The sequence below is a fragment of the Mustela nivalis genome, assembly GCF_964662115.1.
Source record: "Mustela nivalis genome assembly, chromosome: 4".
NCBI lineage: Eukaryota > Metazoa > Chordata > Mammalia > Carnivora > Mustelidae > Mustela > Mustela nivalis.
Window position 1 is genome coordinate 54,618,071 of NC_139023.1, and position 22,342 is coordinate 54,640,412.

Sequence of the window (22,342 nt, forward strand, 5' to 3'; positions counted from 1 at the left end):
AAATGAACTAGGACACTTGTCCAAGCGCTGCCAACGCTGTACCTTCTCTTCTCAGATTCTCTTCTCCACCACAGTCACTGCTGTCATCCTTTTCATCCTGGTTTCTTTCAGGTTAGAATAGGTCTTGTAGAGTTGTTTCATCTACACACATGGCTTCCCTTGTTGAGGAGACTGCTGCAATTATGCAATCAAAGCTCTTTACATTTATCTCATGATCTGTGCCTTATTTATTTATTTATGTTTAAGTAGGCTCCATGACCAACCTAGAGCCCATTGTGGGGCTTGAACTCACCAGCTTGTGATTCAAGACCTGAGCTGAGATCAAGAGTCAGACACTTAACTGAGCCACGAAGGCACCCCCATGCCCCGTGCACCTCCTCTATTTTACAGGAGCTATCATGTATCAGTTACCTCATGGTAACTGGCTGATTCTTCTCAATTCTCAGTCTGGACCTAAAACTTGTTTTTAGGTCAGTCCCTTACCTCCATCTGACCTTGATTCTCATAATTTTATTCTTCTTTGTTCATCCCAACACAGATGCTTGATCTGCTGATGAATTTCCATCTCTCTCTCTCTCTCTCTCTCTCTATCATTTAAGAATTTTCCACCCATCCAACCAGGCCCAAAGTACCCCGTCTGATGAATATTTAGAGGGCAAGAGGATGCAATATTTATGCTCAGATCTGTTCTGGGAAGCCAAGGATATTTGGTCTTAGATTTTACATTTTGTGTTTCCTTTCTTGTTGAGACTGTCTATTCTGTCTTTGGACAGGCTGAACTATTTAGAATTTTTTTCTTAGGGAGTTTCGATGTGTCTACCCATGGAGTTCATTCCTTGGTTCTGGTTCTACAGTTAGGTTCCATGGGACCAAAGAGCAGAGTAGCTAAGGGTGCCTGAACTCGGTTCTGCCACTTACACTAGCAACTTTGGGATACTGTGCAAGCCATCTAGCCATCTGTGTCTCCATTTCTCCTCTGTAAAATGGAACTAATGATAGTGGGAGGACTTCCTGTTAGCTATTATTATTGTTTTTACTCCTTCTGGCTAGCGTAAGCAAGAGGAGAGTGGGCTTCCAGTGACCCCACGAGGTTTAATTTGAACTCACAATTTGTAAAATGCTACTTTTGACTCATGTGTCAGAGAAAGGAAAGAGACATTTTTAAGTCAAATGCAGACTCTTCCAACTTATTTCTCTGAAGAAATTTGATAATATCATTCTGACAGTTAAACTTTAATTTATGTGGCATAGTTTCTTCAAGAAACTGCAACTTTCCTTACACTGTCAAAATAGCACAATAAAGTTGATTGTTACAAGAAATAAGTGATAGCTGTGACTGTCTTTTTGCAGAGAGGAGGGCTACCAACATGGAGAGCATTATACCCTGGGCATATCCAGATGTAATCCAGGCTTCTGTCTGGGGAATGGCCCTGATGGCCGCTTGCTCCTCACCTGTGAGCCATAACTGAGAGCCAACAGTGAGACCAATAGCACATCCACTGATATCAAAGCGATATTCTTTGGGAAACACGAAGTGGAGAGGCAGAGGAAGTGGGATCATTGCCACCAAGAGAATTTCTGGAGAGTGCGATATCGGAGTCACACAACTCTTCTCACCCCCATAAGCACTGTGATGGGCGATCTCTTGGGAAAGACAGCAGTCAAGCTGGGGGCACTCAGACAGGTTCTCCTGGAGGGGAAGTTCAGGGACACTGAGGAGCCTAAGACACAGGGTCACACAGCTCCCACTCCCAGCTGAAGAGAGATCTCAAAGCGCCCAAATTGAAACAAATGAGTTAATTACATTTCCTTTAAATTATATTTACACTTGCTGCGTTCAGAATTTAAGCAATAGTCTCCTAAGACCCCCTTTGTTATGAAAGGAATCTGAATTCAAGAGCACAGCCGATTTGTGGGGCTGTAGCCAAAAGAAGTTAGGCTAGGCAAACAAACCGGGTGCTGCTATTCTATTTGTTAAAAAATTGTATTCAGATTCCTATTTCTATGTGGCTGTTGGGCAAAACAAATGCATAATTAAGAACTTCACCTTTGACAGTTTAGGTCTCCTTAATTTTTTCTTTTAATACAAATAGGAAATTTCCATTTTCATATAGTAATATCAAGATACCCTGCTCCATTGAATCGACCAGTAGGTTTTGAAAATAAGCATAACAAACCATATAAAAAATAAGAAAATCCACTTTTAGGGTTTTAGATTCATGCCGTTTAATTGTTCGTCTATTTCCATGATAAGGTGAGACTGGTCCTGTGTCACCGGAGGGACTGTATCCTGCTGTTTTTTTCCCATCCTCATTTACAATGATTATGTTATCAGGCTAGCCAGGCAAAAGGGTGGAGCAACTATAATTTCAAAGCAGGATTAGGTTGAAATAACGAGGTCACCAAGTTGTGGTTACCAAGGCAACGTCACATCTAAGAATATGGGATGCTTCTAGGAGATGAGGCAAAGCCTGGAGCCTTTTTTCCCCCTCTGCACAAAAATCGCTCACTTCCTAGATAAAAATTGCTTATTAATTGCCTTTAAACACATTTATTCTTTATTTTTAGAAACCAATTACAAAAATAAGCTTGATTTAAAGTTTTTATGCTTATTTTTTTTAAACCAATAATAAATCTCAGAATAGTTCATTGGACCATTGTTTTCTTCTTCCTTTTGGAATTCGTATTTACTTTCTTCTTTCAGTTTTTTCCTTTCTTTCCCCCCTCCTCCTCTCCCCTCCCTCCCTCCTTTCTCTTTTAGTATTGCAGGGAATAGACATGGAACAAAATGAGAAAATTGAAAGTTAGGTGCTCTGGTCAGATTTTGAGATTACAAAATTGTGATAGGTGATGAAAGCGGTAACCTAAACCCAGAGTACTCATCCCCCCTCCCCCACCCCTCGCCTCCCAGAAAGAATACTGAGCTCAAGAGAGAATAACCTTGGTCTTCATTGTCTCTTAAAATTTCAATTTTAAAATTGTGGACTATGGAAGCAAAGCGGCGAAGAGAGAAACGATCCAGCCGTCCGTGTTTCTGATCAATATCAGCTATCAGTCTGAACAATTCCCACCAATTAACCTCTTTTTCTTCTGAATTCATTTCTGTCCTCTGAGTTTCAGATAATGACTTCAAGTTTCTTCGTCTTATAAAAAGTAGGCTTATTTTAATATGGTCTCATGTTTGTGAAGCACAGATTTTACTTAGGTCTTTTCTTAAAAGGACATTTCTGACCCAGTGCTGAATCACTGGACATGGCAGCCCATGATTGGAACCATCAGATTCCTTCACGTTACGACACGAGTGCTCTTCAGGACATGTTAGCTATTCACCTTTTGCCCTGGCTTTGCATAAGGAATATGAAGTGTGCTTGCAAACAGAACCGTGTTAGTGGGCAACAGTTTCTTCCTTCCTCCTGGAAATCTGTGTCAAAACATTCTCATTGCCTCATCTTGTCTTCATCTTTGAGCCTGGAGTGATGGAAAGTTTATGGGGTCCAGAGTCTGCAGGATCTTGGTCTGAAGCTCTGCTGTGTGACCATGGACAAGTAAAGTCACCTCTCTGACTTTCTTCATGGGGCTGTGTGAGGACTGAATGAGGTATCATGGAAACAGCTCTTAACTCAATGTCTGACATGCTGTAGGACCTCAAAATAAATCTCGTGTTTCAAAAATAATAAAGATGTATATAAAATTAATCTCTGTCTTCCCAGTCTTGCTCCCTCCCTAATCTTTCCCCTAATCCCTTCAGGATAGTTTTCCTAAAATATAAGTCATATTTTTATCATTTCTTTGCTGCTTTGGATTGAATTGTATCCTCCCCAAATCCGTGTCCTTATGGAATTTGTCATTGTGATCTTCCTTGGAAATAAGGTCTTTGCAGATGTGGTCAAGTTATGATAAAGTCATTCTGGATCAGGGTGGACCCTAAATCCAATTTGACCAGTGTCCTTATAAGAAGAGGGTCATGGACATTTGGACCCAGGGATATAGACATGCAAAGACACAAAGAGGAGAATGCCATGTGATGACAAAAGCAGAGACTGGAGTGACTTGTTACAAGCCAAGAAGCACCAAAGGCTACCGGCAACCACTGGAAGTTCAGAAGAGGCCTGGAAGTATCCTTCTTTGGAGTGTTCAGAGGGAGCATGGCTCTGTGGACACCTGGGTTTCAGGCTTCTGGTTTCCAGAACTATAAGAATACATTTCTGTTTTCTTAAGCCACCTGGTTTACAGTAATTGGTATGACAGCCTAGGAAAACTAATACACATGCTTAAAATTTTGCTGTGGTTCTCTTTGTCATCAGAGTAAGGTCCAAGGCCCCAAGACCTGCTTCCTGATCTCTGCAGCCTCATTGCTCCTGGTCCTTTCCTTTGATAGTTCAGTTGCTCTAGTCTTTCAGTCTCTGCAAGCAGAAGTCTTGCTCATCCCTGAGCTGTGTCTTCCTAGAGACCATCTTCCTCTCCCTTCTTAGAAGAGCTTTTCTCTCCCTGGTCACCTGGTTAACTCCTGCATATTTTAAAGGTATCAGCTTAAAGGACCTTCTTCCCCAATGCCTACACTGGTGTAAGCCCCTCCAAGTGCTCCCCCAGTGCTCATCCACATTTCTCCAATTGCTTTTATTGAAAGTTGGTCTTTCCTTCCAGACTATGAGCTCAGTGAGGTCCGGACCTGTCTTTGTTCTTGCTTACTGCTGGGTTCCTCTATCCTGGAGTGGACTGGAAGAGTGCAAGCCTAGTTAGCATGGATGAAATGATTCAGTAAGTGAATGACTGAATGAATCATTGTTTAGAATGTGTTTGAGACTCTTAGTAATAACTGGTGAGAGGTTGAAATGCTGCTGAGAGAGTCAGAAATAAGTTAGCAGGAAATTTGCAATTTGGATTGATTACCATTAATCAAAATTTAGAAGGTTTTTATTGTTCTCATGAAATGTAGCTCCAAAGTTCCTCCTCCCCTCCATTTTATTGTCTACTTTTCACTAAAAACTAATATATGTTCATGGTAAAAAACTGAAAATATTTCAATGAAAAAGTATTTTCTATCTCAAAACTGTGTCCCTCCTGCCTTCCTCAGAAGCAGCAATTATAATGACTTTCTTATTATTAATGAAGAGTTCAGTAGGAATATTCTAAACGTACAAAACAACACAGTATACACATTTTGTAGTTTGCTTTATTCCCTTAAAATATATCTTAGAATTAATTGTGTATTGGCACATGTAGTTATATTTCTTTTTTGTTTTTTAAATTGCTTGCAATTTATTTGACTATCTTCCTAATGTTGAAGGCTTACATGGCTTCTTGCCTTTTGATGGTACAAACAATACCATAATAGACCTTCTTGTAACTGAATCTTTGTGAGGAGGTAACCGTAGGATATCTTTCTAAAGGTAGCATTGTTGTGCCCTTGACAATATTATATGGTCAGACTCCAACCTAACCACAAATGTTTTAGACCAAGTGATCAATTTCAGAAAGAGAATAATTCTGATAAAAACCCTTTCAAGTGTTAATAAAATATAAATGGAGGATGAAAGGGGGGTATTTTTTATCTTAGAGCTGCCTATTTATTTTTCTAACCTGGGTCAGCAGAGCCAAAAAGAATGGGTCCTTGACATATTCTGAAATTATTGTTTTAATTTTTGTTTTTTTGCTTTTGTCAAACATATGGTTAATTTTGATATTGGCTAGATTTTTAATAATATATAGTAAAAAGGAAGATCAAAGTAGATTAAAAAAAAGGAGTACAAGCTCAAAATAACTGTACATTTAAAAAAACTAAACACAAGTAAAATCTTACTTGAATTTTAGACTTAGTTAATCATGTGAATTTATTATGCTAGTTAAGAGTAGGTATGCTAAGATCCTTCAAAAAACAAGGTTTTAACAGAATTGGAAATTTCACACAACCAGGATTCTTGTAAAACACACAACATGATTTTGAAGACTTGAGATATTTATAAGTTAGGGAATGGGGGACTTATGATCTAAAAAATCAAGACATATTGCAGCCTTCTTAGAAATATGAGGGGGGGAGCGGTGGGAAGTCCATATAAAAATAACTAGTTTTAAGAGTGCTAGGAGTTTAATTCCATAGTCATTTATTAAGGACTTATGGTGTGTATAGTTTTAAAGAATGTAAGAGAGATGAATTTTAGTTGAGGGAACTGGAATTTGTAATCCAAAATGACCATCTAAGTATGCTGCTGCTTTATTCTTTAGAATTTTCTACTGAAAAAGTGGGAATAAAAATTGCTAGAAATAATTTCACCTTAAATGTGTTTAACCTTTAATCCAGTAATCCCAGTTTTGGAAATTTATTCTAAAAGAGACAATCCTGTGTACATACATACGTATATATATACATATACATATGTGTGTGTGTGTATATATATGTATATATATGTGTGTATATGTATATATATGTGTTTTTATATATATAAAGAGAGAGAGAGAGAATCCCAAAGGTTTGTTTTCAGGTTGTTTTATTTTTTTTAACTCAGATATGAGCAGGCTTCTTCTTGACCTTGTCCCTTGGAAATCAGGGAAACCTGGGAGATCTTCTGTCTCCTGCTTCCTGCTCCTTTCCACACAGCTTCTTTTATTACATGTCAACTGAGACATGAAATCCAAGCCTTTTGTTGGTTCTGGGGAAAAATCCGCAAAAAAACATTATCTAAAAGCCAAAATTCATGGGGACAGGTAGACTGCAAACTATGTTCTGTTTTCTAGGGTTTGTTTGGTTACCTCATGGCCTGTCCACAGTCAGTACCCACCATTAAATCCTCGGTCCTTCATTTTCTCACTTTTACTCTTTCTCTCTAGAACAATGAGAAAATTAATCTCCCTGTTTCTTAAGAGTAGTTAACTCCCCTTTTTTGAAGTTTTGGGGACCAGTTGCCATATACTTCTTAGAATATCAATGTACCCCTAAAGTTAACAAATTTACTTATTTTTATTGAGGTATAATTAGACATACAACATTATCTTAGTTTTAGGTATACAACATAATGATTCAATATTTGTATATATTGTGAAATGATCACCACAATAGTCTAGTTAACATCAGTTACCCCACACAGTTATAGGTCCCCAAATCCTTAATCAGGGATTTTCCTCAAAGAAATTTTCTCTCCTAAGGGAAATTTAACAACAGATTTTTGAATAATATTTTATTTCATTTTTATGTGCCTCTCTCTATTTTTACCATAATAATAAATATTTGAAAACAATCTAAATGAACCACAAATAAGAGATGGCTATACAAATTATAATGCTAACCGATATTGACTATTATACTGTTGTAAAAATTATATTTACAAAAGTATTCATTCATTCATTCATTCATTTATTCATTCTCTCAATATTGATTGAGGGTCTGTTATGACTTTGAAGCTGTGATAGGCACTGGGAATAGAGTGGGATAAACAGAGGACACAAAATCTCTGTTATAAGTTAACAGGAAGGACAGATATGAAATAAATAATTTCATTTCTTCATGATGTGCATTTGTGACAAGTGCTATAAAACAGCAGTACTGGGTGCTGGAAAATTGCAAAAGGGGAACCAGAACTGATTTCGAAGAAGTAAATTTTGGAGGTCGTATCTGAAGCCCTGTTACCTGGGCAAGTGGACAGGAAATGGTGGTGGGAGAGTTCCAGGCAGAGGGAACAACATGTGTGAAGGCTTTGGGGTGGAAACAAACAGGCTGAGTTTGAAGAACAGAAAGGGTGAATGAGGTTGAAGGATAAGAGAGCAAAGCAAGGATGATGTGAAAGGGACCTGGAATGAATGCTGGGGTTAAGGGCTGTGTTAACAAATTTGGACTTTGGAATTTTGCCCTAAAAATAAGGGGAAGTCATGGAACATTTTAAACAGCAGGGTGACATGAGATTTGGATTTTAAAAGATCATTCTGGCTGCAGTATAGAATGGACTGTTAGAGGCCAAGGGTAAATATAATGGGACGCATTAAGGAGTTTTTGAATGTGGTCTGGCAGGAGATGATGATGGTTTAAGCCAAAGGTGATTTTATCCCTTAGGATACTTTTGGCAATGTACGGGGACATTTTGATGGGAAATTAGCTGTAATAGTTTTATTTTAATTAAAGTTAGCATGGTGTAACTTTCTGAAACCCTTTATTTTTAACCTGTGTCTTTATATGTAAAGTAGATTTCTTGTAGACAACATAAAGTTGGTTATTTTTAATCCACTCTTGTAATCTCTGCCTTTTAATTGGTGTATTTAGATCATTCATGTTAAAGTGAATATTGATGTAGATGGGTTGATATCTACCATGTTTGATACTATTTTCTCTTTGTGGCAGTTGTTCTAGAAATAGAAACTCCAAGAGGACATAGGTTATGTTTTTCATTCTCTCTGAATATTTGTCAAGCTTTCTAAACATTTTAGGAATTAAGGAAGTTATAAGAACTGACAATAAAAATTTTCTAACCAGATTGATATTTCTCACTTTCTACTGGGCATCAATGTTTGACTTCCCTTTGGCAACTCAAACTCAATCTGTTCAAACCTGATCCTTCTTGATTATTGATGTCAAATTCCACCTAACCATTCAAGATTAGAATCTTGATATCATTCGTTTTCCTCTCCTCCTTTATTTCTCCTATTTAATTGGCTAATATGACCTACAATTCTAAATCAGAAATATCTTTCTGTTTACTCCTGTTTATTCCTGCTGTTACTATTTCAAATCAGGAGAGCATCATCTCCTACTTAGAAAACTACAAAAGCTTCAATAAGTGTTTTCTCTTTTCTCTTATCCTCTGCATAGCCCTAGCAATCCAATCTCATTTTATTGCTCCCCTTATTTAAAATTTTCATTGGCTTTCCAATTCATCCCCAGGATAACTCCATACTCCTTAACATTCTAAGTAAGACCTTAGGAACCTGTCTTCTTCTACTTTTTCTGGTTTCATCCTTTTTTCTTTTTAAAAAATTTATTTATTTATTTGAAAGAGAGAGTGAGAGATCACAAGCAAAGGGGAAGGGTGGCAGGAGAAGCAGACTCCTCGCTGAGCAAGGGGCCCGATGTGGTACTCAACCCCAGGACCCTGGGTTCATTTATTACCTGTGTAGAAGGCAGATGCTTAACCTTCTGAGCGACTCAGGTGCCCTCTGGTTTCACCTTTTATTTGCATTCCCATACAGCTTGCTGTTCGGAGACATGGAGAGCACACTCTGCGCTTGAAAGTCTCAGTGCCTTCATGATGCTGTTTCTTTATGCCAGAGCACACTTTCTCTGCTTCTCCAACTGCCCAGTTCCTTCCTGTCATTTGTAACCCAAGTCAAGTGACACCTTTTCATGGAGCCTTCCATGACATCTATATAGTGGCTTGGATCCCTTTTTCATGTCACATAGCACTTTCCATTTATCTGAGAATAACACCCAGTATACTTAAGTACTTGCTTCCAGATCTTCCTTCCCCATTAAGCTGTGTGACGTTTTCTTATTCTTTTAGGAAGGCACTTATCCCAGTGCCTTTATGTAGTTCTTAAATACAATTCTTTATTGTCCTTATTGGTGAGGAATTAAGATACACTTGTGGCTTGGTCTTATTGGTGAGAAGAAAGAAAGATGCCCACTCTGTGGATTTCCCTTAGATTTTTCTAATCACTGGGCAGATTTCAGGGCTTTCCTCTGCTTTCAGAAGCAGAATCAGACTTGTGCCTGCTGCCAACAAGCATAAGACAGAGAAAGTCTTGACTAGAGTGTTCAGTAAGCTATACCCCCGGAACAACAGGGGGTTTCAGGCAGCAGTCAAAAATCTTTGGTGTGCAGTTTCCACGCACCTGTTGAAACTTTCTTTGGTACAAGAAGTAAGGTGGTCACAAAGAGGAAATAAGGCATTTGAGGCTCTTATTTCCCCCCTAGTTTTTAACTTCTCTCTTAAATGAGGGTGTCCTGTAGTTATTTGATCATTTACCCCTTAATAAACAGTCTATTTTACACATAACAACACCTCAATGTTTGCCAAGCATTGAATATGCATGGCTTGGAAAATTTAGACATTGAGCAACATCTCAATTGAAAAAACATCACACACACAGGCTGAAAAATTATCTTACTTGGATGTGCCTAGTTTAGAATTTCTTGGGTGTTAAGTGAGACTAGTTCATCACCTACACTAATGGCTGAACTTCAGCATTGGTTCATTACAATTTTCCTTTCGAATCTGCTTACACATGAATATAATACGGACAGTCCAATTTGAACTTGTATCCAAATTCCATTGCCCAAATCACTAGTATAGTCATGACCCAAGGTTCTAGCCCCCTCCCCAGTTGGAGATCTACTGGGAAATGTTGACTTTGCCTCTCCTGTATACATTATGGTCCCTTGCTTCTTTAATAAAATTGATTTTTCCTCAGGATGAATCTCTTCCTTGTTGATGGAACATTGAGTTTTCCATTCCATGTGGAAAAAAGTGCACTAGGTATGATTATTATTTTTTTTAAGATTTTTATTTATTTATTTGACAGACAGAGATCACAAGTAGGCAGAGAGGCAGGCAGAGAGAGAGAGAGAGAGAGGAGAAAACAGGCTCCCTGCTAAGCAGAGAGCCCGATGCAGGTCTCTATCCCAGGACCCTGGGATCATGACCCTAGCTGAAGGCAGAGGCTTTAACCCACTGAGCCACCCAGGCGTCCCTGAGCCACCCAGGTGCCCCGGGTATGATTATTTTTAACCATGTGGAGTTACATTATATATACAACTTTTTGTGATAGAATTTTAGGATAGAAAAGGTGCTATACTTTATGACTGAGCCCCCAAAAGCATTCTATCTGCTCTGGGGGTTATCTGCCCTAAAGGCAACCAAGACTTCCTGTCCTCTTCCCCTTCTGCCATCTCCTACTCTCGTTTTTCCGCTATTCAAGGGTTTGTGTCCCAGCACAGACCCAGAAGCAGGGTGGATCAAATGGAAGAAATAAACCTAGAAACAAATAATGTTTAGCAAAGTGTCAGAAAGAAATACAGTATCAATAGCTTTTTAAAATGTACCAGTAATATGCTATATAAGTATATATTCTTTATAGTTGTGTTTATAGTAGGAAAACAAGTATTTTATTAGTTTGTCTGCATCTAATTAAAAAAAAAACAGCAGTGTATCTGAGGGAAATGTAAAAATTTTACATTAATGGCTAGTCTTTCGGTACTTTAAATAATTCCAAAGGTAAGTGTAGACCCTTTCTTTATGAACTTTTGTGACATGACATTATTATGTTACTGCAGAATAGATTAAAAACAGCACCTAATTTCTGTTTGGCCACAATTAGAGGTGAGGTTCCAGCCTGGTTCATTAATCTTTCAGATAAGAAATAAACTTGTTTTTCCTAAACTGTTAGGAGATTGATACTCTCACTTCTCTGGCGTTTGTTTATTTGGCATGTAAACTGTCTGGGCTTGTGGGCACTGTACTTGATTTGTCACCTCAGGATAAGATAATTTGGGATCTTTCACATTTCCAAATTATGTCGTGCCTAAGCAGTTGAACCAGCTGACAAATGAGATGTACCTACAGTGTAGCTCTGGAGGGGGCATGCTGCAAGGAGGCTGATGGGTGTGAGCGGCATGTTGGTTTATTAACAGACACATTTGATTCCAGAGGTTAATGTTTTTGTGCACAAGACAGACTACACAGCACGTGACCTGCATCCCAAAAGGAGACAAGGAGCTGCAGTGGGATGCGTCAGGCCACCATCAGCTTGGTCTCTGAGCTGTTATAGCTGCAAGGTTCCTTCATGAGAAGTGGCATGGTCATGGTTTTTGGAAGGCCATGTCTTGGTTTTCTGCAGTTGAACTCTTTCTAACAGTTGTGTGTGTGTGTGTTTTCATTTCTGTGTTGCTTGTGTAAGTACAGCTTTTTTTTTTTTTTTTTTTGGTTAAGAATTTGAGAACCCTGGTGGCTTGTGAAACCTGTTGTGTGGTTACTAACCCAGCATTAAGTCATGTCATTGTGTTAGTCTATGAGCAATTTTATGTCAGATTATAACAGTAAAATAGCTGACATTCATTGGGTGATTGCCTTATGCCAGGCACTGTTTTAAAACTTCTCATGAATTAATTTATTCTTCATATCAAGGTGAGGTGATAACCTCATTCAGGGGTCATTCGGATTTCTTCATTTGTCCTCCCGGGCCCTAGAGTCTGGCATCCAACATGATCTCTGGTTGAGAGAACCTCCTTTTACCACATAAGAAATGGTTTCTTGACCCATAGCAGAGAAGAATCTGCTCTGAATCAAGTTTTTTTGTTTTTTTTTGTTTTTTTTTTAACCGGCGCTACTCCATGTATTCACTAACCTGGAAGCTCTCTGAACCTGTTCTCTTGGGTGTTTAATGGAGGCTTCATTACATACTCAGCAATCAGTGACCATTGATGATTGTTTCAACCTCAGGGCCTGCCCCAGTGGAGGTCAGTGGTGAGGGGTGGGGGGTAAGGACTGAAAGTTCCAACCCTCTAATCACGTGTTGGCTACTCTGGAAACCAGGGTAGGGTCCAAAAGTCACCCTATTAACATAATAAGAGACAAATTTAAAATTTATCACTCTTACCACTTAGGAAATTCCAAGGGTTTTCGGGGCTGTGATCCTGTGGAACTGTGGAAAAGACTAAATATCTATGAGAAATGTATTTGGTCATCTGAATGATTACATGTATATTTTGCTTATAAATCACAACATGGCAGCCTTTGAGCACTGTCTTATGGGTTCTGCCATTCATGTGATTGGTGTTTTTTGCCATAAATCCAGGAGTCTACCAACGCTTTTCTTGAGGAAAGATGGCAGCCAGCTTGATTAGAGTCTGAGAAATGTTCCTGCCTGTCCCCAAGTTACGGAATCTATGATACATTCTCTGTTTTGTTTTTTTTTTTTTAATTTTTAAATTTTTTTATAAACATATAATGTATTATTAGCCCCAGGGGTACAGGTGAATCGCCAGGTTTACACACTTCACAGCACTCACCATAGCACATACCCTCCCCAATGTCCATAACCCAACCACCACCCTCTCCCTGTGCCCTCCCCCAGCTCCCCTCAGTTTGTTTTGTGACATTAAGAGTCTCTTATGGTTTATCTCCCTCTGATCCCATCTTGTTCCATTTATTCTTTTCCTACCCCCAAACACCCCACTTCCTCATATTAGGGAGATCATATGATAGTTATCTTTCTCCAATTGACTTATTTTGCTAAGCATAATACCCTCTAGTTCCATCCACGTCATCACAAATGGCAAGATTTCATTTCTTTTGATGGCTACAGATAAATTGATAAATTATCTGATATAAAGAAACATCTCCCTGTCCCTATTTATCTCCCCCTCTTCCCTCAGTTTACTTTCAGCAACCCTAATGTTGCTACTAACCATTTTCTGTCTGTGCTGTGTGGGTAACTACATAGGAGAGCAAAGCTACTGCAGTTTCTCAATTCTGAGGTGCCCATTTCCCCCACATTTTAACACATCTGAAATTGGGAGGTATCTTCTAGTCAGTGGCACACAAGCCTTAAGTGGCAGTATTTATTTTTTTCTTTAGGGATACATAAAATAGTAGTGTATCATATAATTGAGGGACACTTAGATTCACAATATTATAAAACACAGTATTATGTATTTGAGGACCAGGGGAAAAGATCTTTTCTAATATGTATTTGTCAAATGTCTGCTAGATATCAGAACTTTGCCAAATGTTGGGGAAATAAACATGAAGAAGGCATAGCTTGTATGCTGAAGGAGTGCGTAGTCTCCAATTTGATGAAAGTTTAAGAAGTGAGGACTGGGATGTATTAATACATCCAAAGGGTTGGTGAGGTTTAAAACAACTGATCAGTATAAGATATTATTATTTTTTAATGTAAATATTTTTATTTATTTACTTGACAGAGAGAGACAGTGAGAGATAGAACACAAGCAGGGGGAGTGGGAGAGGGAGAAGCTAGTTTCCCACTAAGCAGGGAGCTTGATGCTGGGCTCTATCCCAGGACCCAGGGATCATGACCTGAGCTGAAGGCAGACACTTAACGACCGAGCCACCCAGATGCCCCATTTTTTTTTATTTAAATTCAATTAGTCAACATATAGTACATCATTAGTTTCAGATGTAGAGTTCAGTAGTTCATCAGTTGCATATAATACCCAGTGCTCATCACTTAATGCCCCATCACCCAATTATCCCATCTCTCCACCCACCTCCCCTCCAGCAACCTTCAGTTTGTTTCCTATAGTTGAGTCTCTCATGGGTTTTCTCCCTCTCTGATGACTTTCCATCCAATTTTCCTTCCCTTCCCTTATGATCCTTTGTGCTATTTCTTATATTTCTCATATGAGTGAAACTATATGATATTTGTCTTTCTCTGATTGACTTATTTTGCTCAGCACAATACCCTCTAGTTCCATCTACATTGATGTAAATGGTAAGTATTTATCCTTTCTGATGGCTGAGTATATTCCATTGTATATATGTGTGTATATATACACACACACACATATGTATATAATATATATGATATATACATATATATCATATGTATATATGTATATGTATATATACAAGGAGAGGGCAAGGGACAGGAACTAAAATCAAATGGGTCTATGTCCTGGCATGATATATATATGTGTGTGTGTGTGTATATATATATGTGTATATATATATATATATATATGTGTATATATAAATGTATATCAATGGATGAATGGATAAAGAAGATGTGATATACATATATGTATGTGTGTGTATGTATATATATATATATATATCTATATATGGATATATATATATCTATCCATATATCTATATGGATATATATCTATCCATATATGGATAAAGCTGATGGACATATCAGCTCTTTCCACAATTCAGATATTGTGGACATTGCTGCTATGTACTTTGGGGTACAGGTGCCCCTTCGGATCACTTACATTTTTATCTTTGGGTTAAATACCAAGTAGTGCAATTGCTGGATCATAGGGTAGTTCTACTTTTAACTTATTGAGGAACCTCCACACTGTTTTCTGTAGTGGCTCTGCAAACTTGGATTCCCACCAGGAGTGTAAGAAGGGTCCCCTTTCTCCACATCCTCGCTAACATTTGCTGATTCTTGACTTGTTAATTTTAGCCATTCTGACTGGTATGAGGTGGTATCCCATTGTGGTTTTGATTTGTATTTCTCTGATGCCAAGTGGTGTTGAACATTTTTTAATGTGTCTGTTGGTCATTTGCATGTCTTATTTAGAGAAATGTCTGTTCTTGTCTTCTGCCCATTTCTTGACTGGATTATTCATTTTTTGGGTGGTGAATTTGATAGGTTCTTCATAGATCTTGGATACTAACCCTTTATCTGATATGTCATTTGCAAATGTCTTCTCCCATTCCACAGGTTGCCTTTTAGTTTTGTTGACTGCTTCCTTTGCTGTACAAAAGCTTTTTATCTTGATGAAGTCCCAATAGTTCATTTTTGCTTTTTTTCCCTTCCTTTTGGAGCCGTGTCTAGCAAGAAGTTTCTGTGGCTGAGGTCAAAGAGGTTTCTGCCTGTGTTCTCCTCTAGGATTTTGATGGATTCCTGACAGTTAGGTCTTTCATCCATTTTGAATTTATCTTTGTGTATGATGTAAGAAAATGGTCCAGTTTCATTCTTCTACATGTGGCTGTCCAATCTGCCCAACACCATTTGTTGAAGAGACTGTCCTTTTTCCATTGGATAGTCTTTCCTGCTTTGTCGAAGAATGGTTGACCAAAGAGTTGAGGGTCCATTTCTGGGTTCTCTATTCCATTTCATTGATCTATGTGTCTGTTTTTTACCAGTATAAGGTATTATTATGATTTCCTGAGTTTTAGCATATTAAAAATGCCTTTAGAATTACAGTCAGGACTATCACTCTTGAAGGCTGTCAGTGTGTTTCCTTGAAGGAACATTTTCTGACAGGAATCTGACAGAAGTCAATGCGTCCTCAGAGCTTTCACTCTTAAGAGTTTCTCTCAGCCTAACGAGGAATCCTTTATCTTAATTAAGTTTAAATATATCTTCTTTTGACCCTAATCAACCTCTAGTGGAGAGCTGTGAATTTCTTAGACTATTTTTTTGGTCTTCTTTTGATTGGCTTTTCTTAACAGCTTCTTTAGAAAATGAGTAAGTGGTGGGGTATAAGAGAGAGAACAAGACAAACTTGCAGAGGAATGTGTTTTGGGTTAGCCATTCTCCTCAGTGTCCTAAGTCTTTGCCATTCTCCCTTGTGGTCCATGGACCAGAAGCAGCAGCATCACCAGCAAACTTTTTAGAAATGCTGTATCTCAGGTCCTACACTGGACCTACTGAATCAGAAGCTGCATTTTAACAAGAATCCCAAGGTAATTTGCATACATTTTGAAGTTTGAAAATCACAACCTTACATCATTATCATGTTTAATTTGGACAGTTAGCTGATGAAGAAGGTTTTCCTACTCTAGTTTTGGGCCGAAGAAACAGATGGTTGGAAAGATTAAGTAACTTAATATACAAGGTTGGAAAGTAGAGGAGGCAAGATTCATATTCGTTTTTTTCTGACCCACATTATGCCTTTCTACATTGATTCTTCTGTGTTTCCAAATGTCGCTGAACAGCAAATGAAATATTATCTTTATCTTTTTTAAGTTTTGTACACACCTACACATAACAGAGAGCTTAATGAAATCAAATAGTAAAGATAAGCATTTATATCATGATGATTGCCTTTAAACAACACACCTCATATGCTTAAAGATCCAGAGGGCTCAAGACTATTCCAGAAACTGGGAAGAGTGACTGAGATGAGGAATGTCAGAGAGGTGGACAAGACCTAATTATGACTCTGATTGTCAAAACAGCTATTCTTAGAGGTTTGAACTTCATGTTCTGCTCCTCAACTTGTGGAGGATGTTGGAAGAAGGGACATTCCCATGTTGGCTGTCCAGCTGGTGAATATACTGGGACTGTTGTGATAGAGGAGGGAAGGGCATTCCCAGGTTGGTTCTGCTGGTATTCCGTGTTCTTCCTTAAGGAGTAAATCCCCTGTCTTAGTTCTTTTGTAACCATCGCAGACAACATTGGGAACAAATATTCTTATATCCATTTTATAGACAAAGACAAGATTTGCTTGAGACAGTTAGTATGAAGCCATCTCTAGACAAACACTGAGATCCTGATTTATGTGCTTGTTTCAATAGACTTAAGTTTCACAAACTTCAAACATTTGTATTCAATATTCACAATTTTCGCTATAGCTGCGTGATATGTTATTTACTGAATATTTTTCTTTAAATCAACTCCTTTAAACTTAGCTTCAATTTAGTATAATATCTGTGGAATTGTAGGTTAGATATGCTTATTATATACATATTTTAACATATTTTAAATAGATATATAGTTACCTAAAACTTTGTCTACTTGAGTAAATCATCATTCATACCTGGACTGGTAGCCCACCTTAGGAAACTTGTCTTAATGCCACATTACCACTTTTTTAGACTTTATTATTTGGAAATACATTTAAACAGATAGGGAAGTGGCTCGCCGATTAGCTCAGTTGGTTAGAGTGTGGTGCTAATAAACAGACAGGAAAGTTGAAAGACTAGTACAGGAATTTCTGTATATCCCTCACCACATGCAGCACTACAACATTTATTTTATCATTGTTTCTCTTCCAAAATCAGAAAACTTAATATTAGTACAATATCATTTGTTATTGATCTGCTGTGTTAATTCTACTTTTACCTGTTGTCCTGAAAATCCTTCATGTAGCATTTTTAAAGATTCTGATCAAGATCTGTACCATTTATGTATTACATTAGGTTTCTGTGTCTCTTTAGTTTGTTTTCAGGTGAAATATTTCTTCAGCTTCAGCTTTTTTCTGCTTTTCTGCACACCGATATTTTTGAAGAGCCTCTTGTTTGGTGGAACTCCCATCAATTTTAGTCTGATGTTTCCTCATGATTCAATTTAGGATATGCATTTTTGGCAGGAATGCCACAGCAATGATGCTGGGTTCTTCTTAATGCAGCAGTTTATTTCCAGATACTGTCCCTCAATAAGAGGAATGAAGGCTCCTTAGAGAAATGTCTGACAGGGTTGGACAGGGACGATGAGCTTGGAGCCTCTTGTTGCCCAGAAAGTAAGGACATGCTTAAAAGGATTCAGGAGTCAGCTTGAATGGCTACCTCCAGTCAAATATTGGACAAAATATTAAAATTCAATGATTGGAATTAATTAGTCACCTATTGAATAAAGTCAATATGGATAATTAATAAGAGAATTCTTCTTCACAGTAAAACCCCAATGAATAAATGTAGAAAGGAACAAGGAAGAAACAATATATTCCAACTCATACATACAGAAGAAAGATATAATAAATGTCAACTGATAAAAATGTAGAAGTTAGAAAACCACCATTTTGCAACTGTGATTATGATCATTGTTTCAGGCAAGGCTCATCCACATGGAGGTTAAAACCACGGAGTAAAAGTTTAACGAAGGGCAGGTATTTTCATAATCTCAAAATATCTTCCCACAGTGTCTATTGTAACAAATATGTTTTTTATTAGAAATTACTTTAACATTAAAATGTGCTAGCTAAAAATGAACATATCAGGCTTGCCACCCCAGACTCATCAAATCAGAATGCCTGGGATTAAATCCCAAGAATCAGCTTTTTATTAAGCCATTTAAAATGTCTCTAATCGCTGACTTAGTGCTTCCAATCTCGGAGTCGATGGGAACTCCACTCTTGTCTTTTTACTCTGTCCTGGGTGGCTGGAAGGGTGATGACAGGTATCAGAACCACCAACTTCATTTCCTCTTGATTCTGATTTGATCTGATCATTTCAGACCAGAGTGAAATGTCCTTTATTGACTGGGAGAACTTGTGCTTGCTGCAAAGCATCTTCTACCCTTTTTTGCCAATCCAGGAACAAAGAATTCATGTTAGTAAACATACAGTGTTCTACTTGTTATCCATGTGGTTTTAATTAAGTTTTAACTAATTCCCTTTATCTTGTCATAGTTATTATGACCCTCCGAGTCATGTCACATTAATATGTGAAAATAGCTCCCTGGCATGTCTGGCCAAGGAACAAAGCCATTATGACCTGTCTTACTAAATTAAAGTGGGGAGACCAATCAACTTGCATTTTGTTGCCTTCTTTGATAATTTATGTTAAAGGTGAGCAAAGGTTCAAAGGAGATAACACATTGCAGCCTATTGTCCCCACCACCTAGACAGCAAATAAAAGTATTGCAGACTTTAAAAATGTACATACATCACCAGAGAAATGAAAAAAAAAAAAAAAAGGCAGTGTATTTTGAAGAAGCTATTGGTAGCAATCAATTTGATCTGTTACAACTCAAATTTTCAGGTTTATAGAAGTCTCTATAATGACCATATTTTCCCTAATATCAAGTTGGCACACATCATTAAACAATGGATTTTTTTTTCCTGATTCATAAATTTGCTTAAAAGAAAGGCTTGCAAAGGTAAACAAATGAAATCCCATTTATCCAATTCCTATTTATTGGAAAGAATGAAATTGAAACTCACCTGGGAAAATCTGGGAATAGAGTCACTGCAGGTGGAAACTACATTTTGGGTAAAACAAGACAAGGTAGGTTGGAAAGGATAGTACATGTTCCTGCTGCTGCTGAAAACAGATGCTGACTACTCTGGGTGTGTTTAATGCAAGCACTTTTGAAGCCTCTTGCTGTGCAAACTCTCAAGTTACAGCGCAGGACAGGACTGCTAAGCCTCATTAAATCCTTTTGCTGATAGATATTTTGGCACTTACTCACCAAGTGGCCTATGTGTGCAGTTTAAGCGATCCTTATTTTTTAAAAGATAATTCTCATTGATTAATCTTTATATATAGCTATCATTTCTTGAGCACCTGCCATAGGCCATGCACCATGCTGAATCTTATTCCCCATACTAAGTTCATCCAAATGGTAAACCTGGAAGGTAAGCATTACTGTCCCTATACATGATGAAGGTACAGAGCTCATTGAGGTTAAGTAACTTGCTCATCTTGTCAGTAATAGATCCAGATTTGAACCCAGGCCTTTGACTTCAAGATCCATAGTGTCTGTCTCTAGGGCACTCACAAGACCCTTGCAAAGGTGATGAGCTCCAGTCATGCTATCTATCTGCTTTGGGTTCTTGCTAGTTCGCATTTTCACTCTGTAAGCAGGACTTTATTTTCTGGTCCCTGGGCTAGATCGGCCACAATTCCTCCCTGTTATGTTCCCATGGCTCATTTACTTTCTTTATCATAACAAAGAAACATCACATCTTTTTGTATTACACATTTAATGTTTCTATTTGCTACTTGATTGTAAGCCTCATGAGGGCAGACACTATGTCTACTGTACTATATACTATACTACTATACCTAGTATATCTCAAAGCACAGAGTAGGTGCCCAGTGAATACTGAATACACAAGTGAGTGAGTGTTGTGCTAAAATCATTATTTAGTTCTTGTCTTGGTGGAGTCTTTTCTTCTTCAGACCTCAGATTGCTCCCTTATATTCATTATGCCTTTCCTTTCTCTTCTATCTTTTTGTCTCTTCAGAACATGTAGCAAGTGGAAGAGTCAAGGCTCAGATGCAGGTCTTTCTAAAGTCAGTGTTCACATCCTTTCCTTCACCCTACATTGTGTTTAAAAGGGTAAAGGAGGCTTCTGACTGTGGGTCATATCAAACCACAGGATGGTTCTTCTTTTGTTTCTTATTTCCTATCCCTAACGCTAATTTTTAACTGGCTGAGGCATCATAGCCGGAAAGCACCACCTTTGAACGTCCTGCTTATTCAGCTGAAAGCAGCAGCTGTTCCAATAAGCAATTTGAGGTTCGGCACCTGAGATTGGCTCCCTCCTCTAAGCAAGACTGCAAGCTCAACAGAATGTAGGAATGCATGAAAAAGTTTCCTGGCCCTTTTCTCTTAATGTAGCAAGGAAAGCAGCACAGGTTGAGGAAAGATATTTGCATTCTGGACAGGGAGAACTGGCTCCTATTTGTATAATTTCATCTGAACTTCTTTTGGAGTGCTGGGAATTAAGAATGATTTGTATATCAAGGGCTATAAAGATGGTTTTGTTATTATCCCTATTGTCTGTCCCAAGTGGGATACTGGTAAATGTGGCATTCCCTTCAGCAAAGCCTTGATTTGTGGTGTTTGCCAATTTCTGTGGTGTAAATATTCCCATTGTGGCTATTTCCAGGTGACAGACAACATGATGTTATTATATGCATAATGGAGAGGTACTGCACACAACCTGATCCCATAAAGAATTATAAACTGATTTAGAACTCCAGTGTTAGGGCACCTGATTAGCTCAGTGGGTTAAAGCCTCTGCCTTCGGCTCAGGTCGTGATCCCAGGGTCCTGGGATGGAGCTCCGCATCGGGCTCTCTGCTCAATAGGGAACCTGCTTCCTCCTCTCTCTTTGCCTGCTTCTCTGCCTGCTTACTTATTTATTTGACAGATAAATAAATAAATAAAATTTATTTTATAATACATAAATAAATAAAATCTTTAAAAAAAAAAAAAAGAAAACCAATGTCTGTTGTGATCCCATTAGCACCTACTTGGAAACCATAGTGGTTTAGGGCTTGAGCCAGGCCTGAGTTCTCCCATGAGACACAATGGTAGGTGGTGAGGCAAAGGGCCAAGCTAGTGCTTGAGGCAGATAGACAAAGCCCATGTTAGAGAGAACATAGGTAAACATTCCATCTGGTCGGCAGGGGATGGGGGTATAGAGGAAGTCAAGGTGAGGATCTCAAACCCAGAAGTTTAACACCAGAGGCAGATAGATTTAGAATGGAAACATTGATGACACCGGTGACATTTGGTTGACCTTGGATATGTTACTGAATGTCTCTATGCTTCAATCTCTTTAGTAATAAAATAGGGTTATATAACAATGGTTCTTATCTTAAGGAGTTTTTGCTGGTTGATGGATTATTATGATAGATGTAAAGTGCTTAGCAGGGTGTCTGGCACAGAAAAAGTACTCAAAGCACAGTCGCTATTTCAGTTAGGTGGGAATGTGAGAGAGGGGGCTTCCAGAGAAATGGCCTCAAACCCTAGGCAGCTGGTTGCTGTTTATCTTCATGGCCTGGCAGTAGGTCTGTGTGTGTTGGCTGTCCTAAAGGGACAGAGGTGGATTGCTCAGTGTAACTGTCGGTGAGAAAAAAGGATCGAAACACTTTTTGATAATTGGTGGTATACATTTTCGGCCTGTTTTCTAAACTGTTAAAAGAAAAAGTCTCATTCTTTTCTTTGCAACAGGTTGTGTAAAAAATCCTTTAATTGAATTTGAGGTG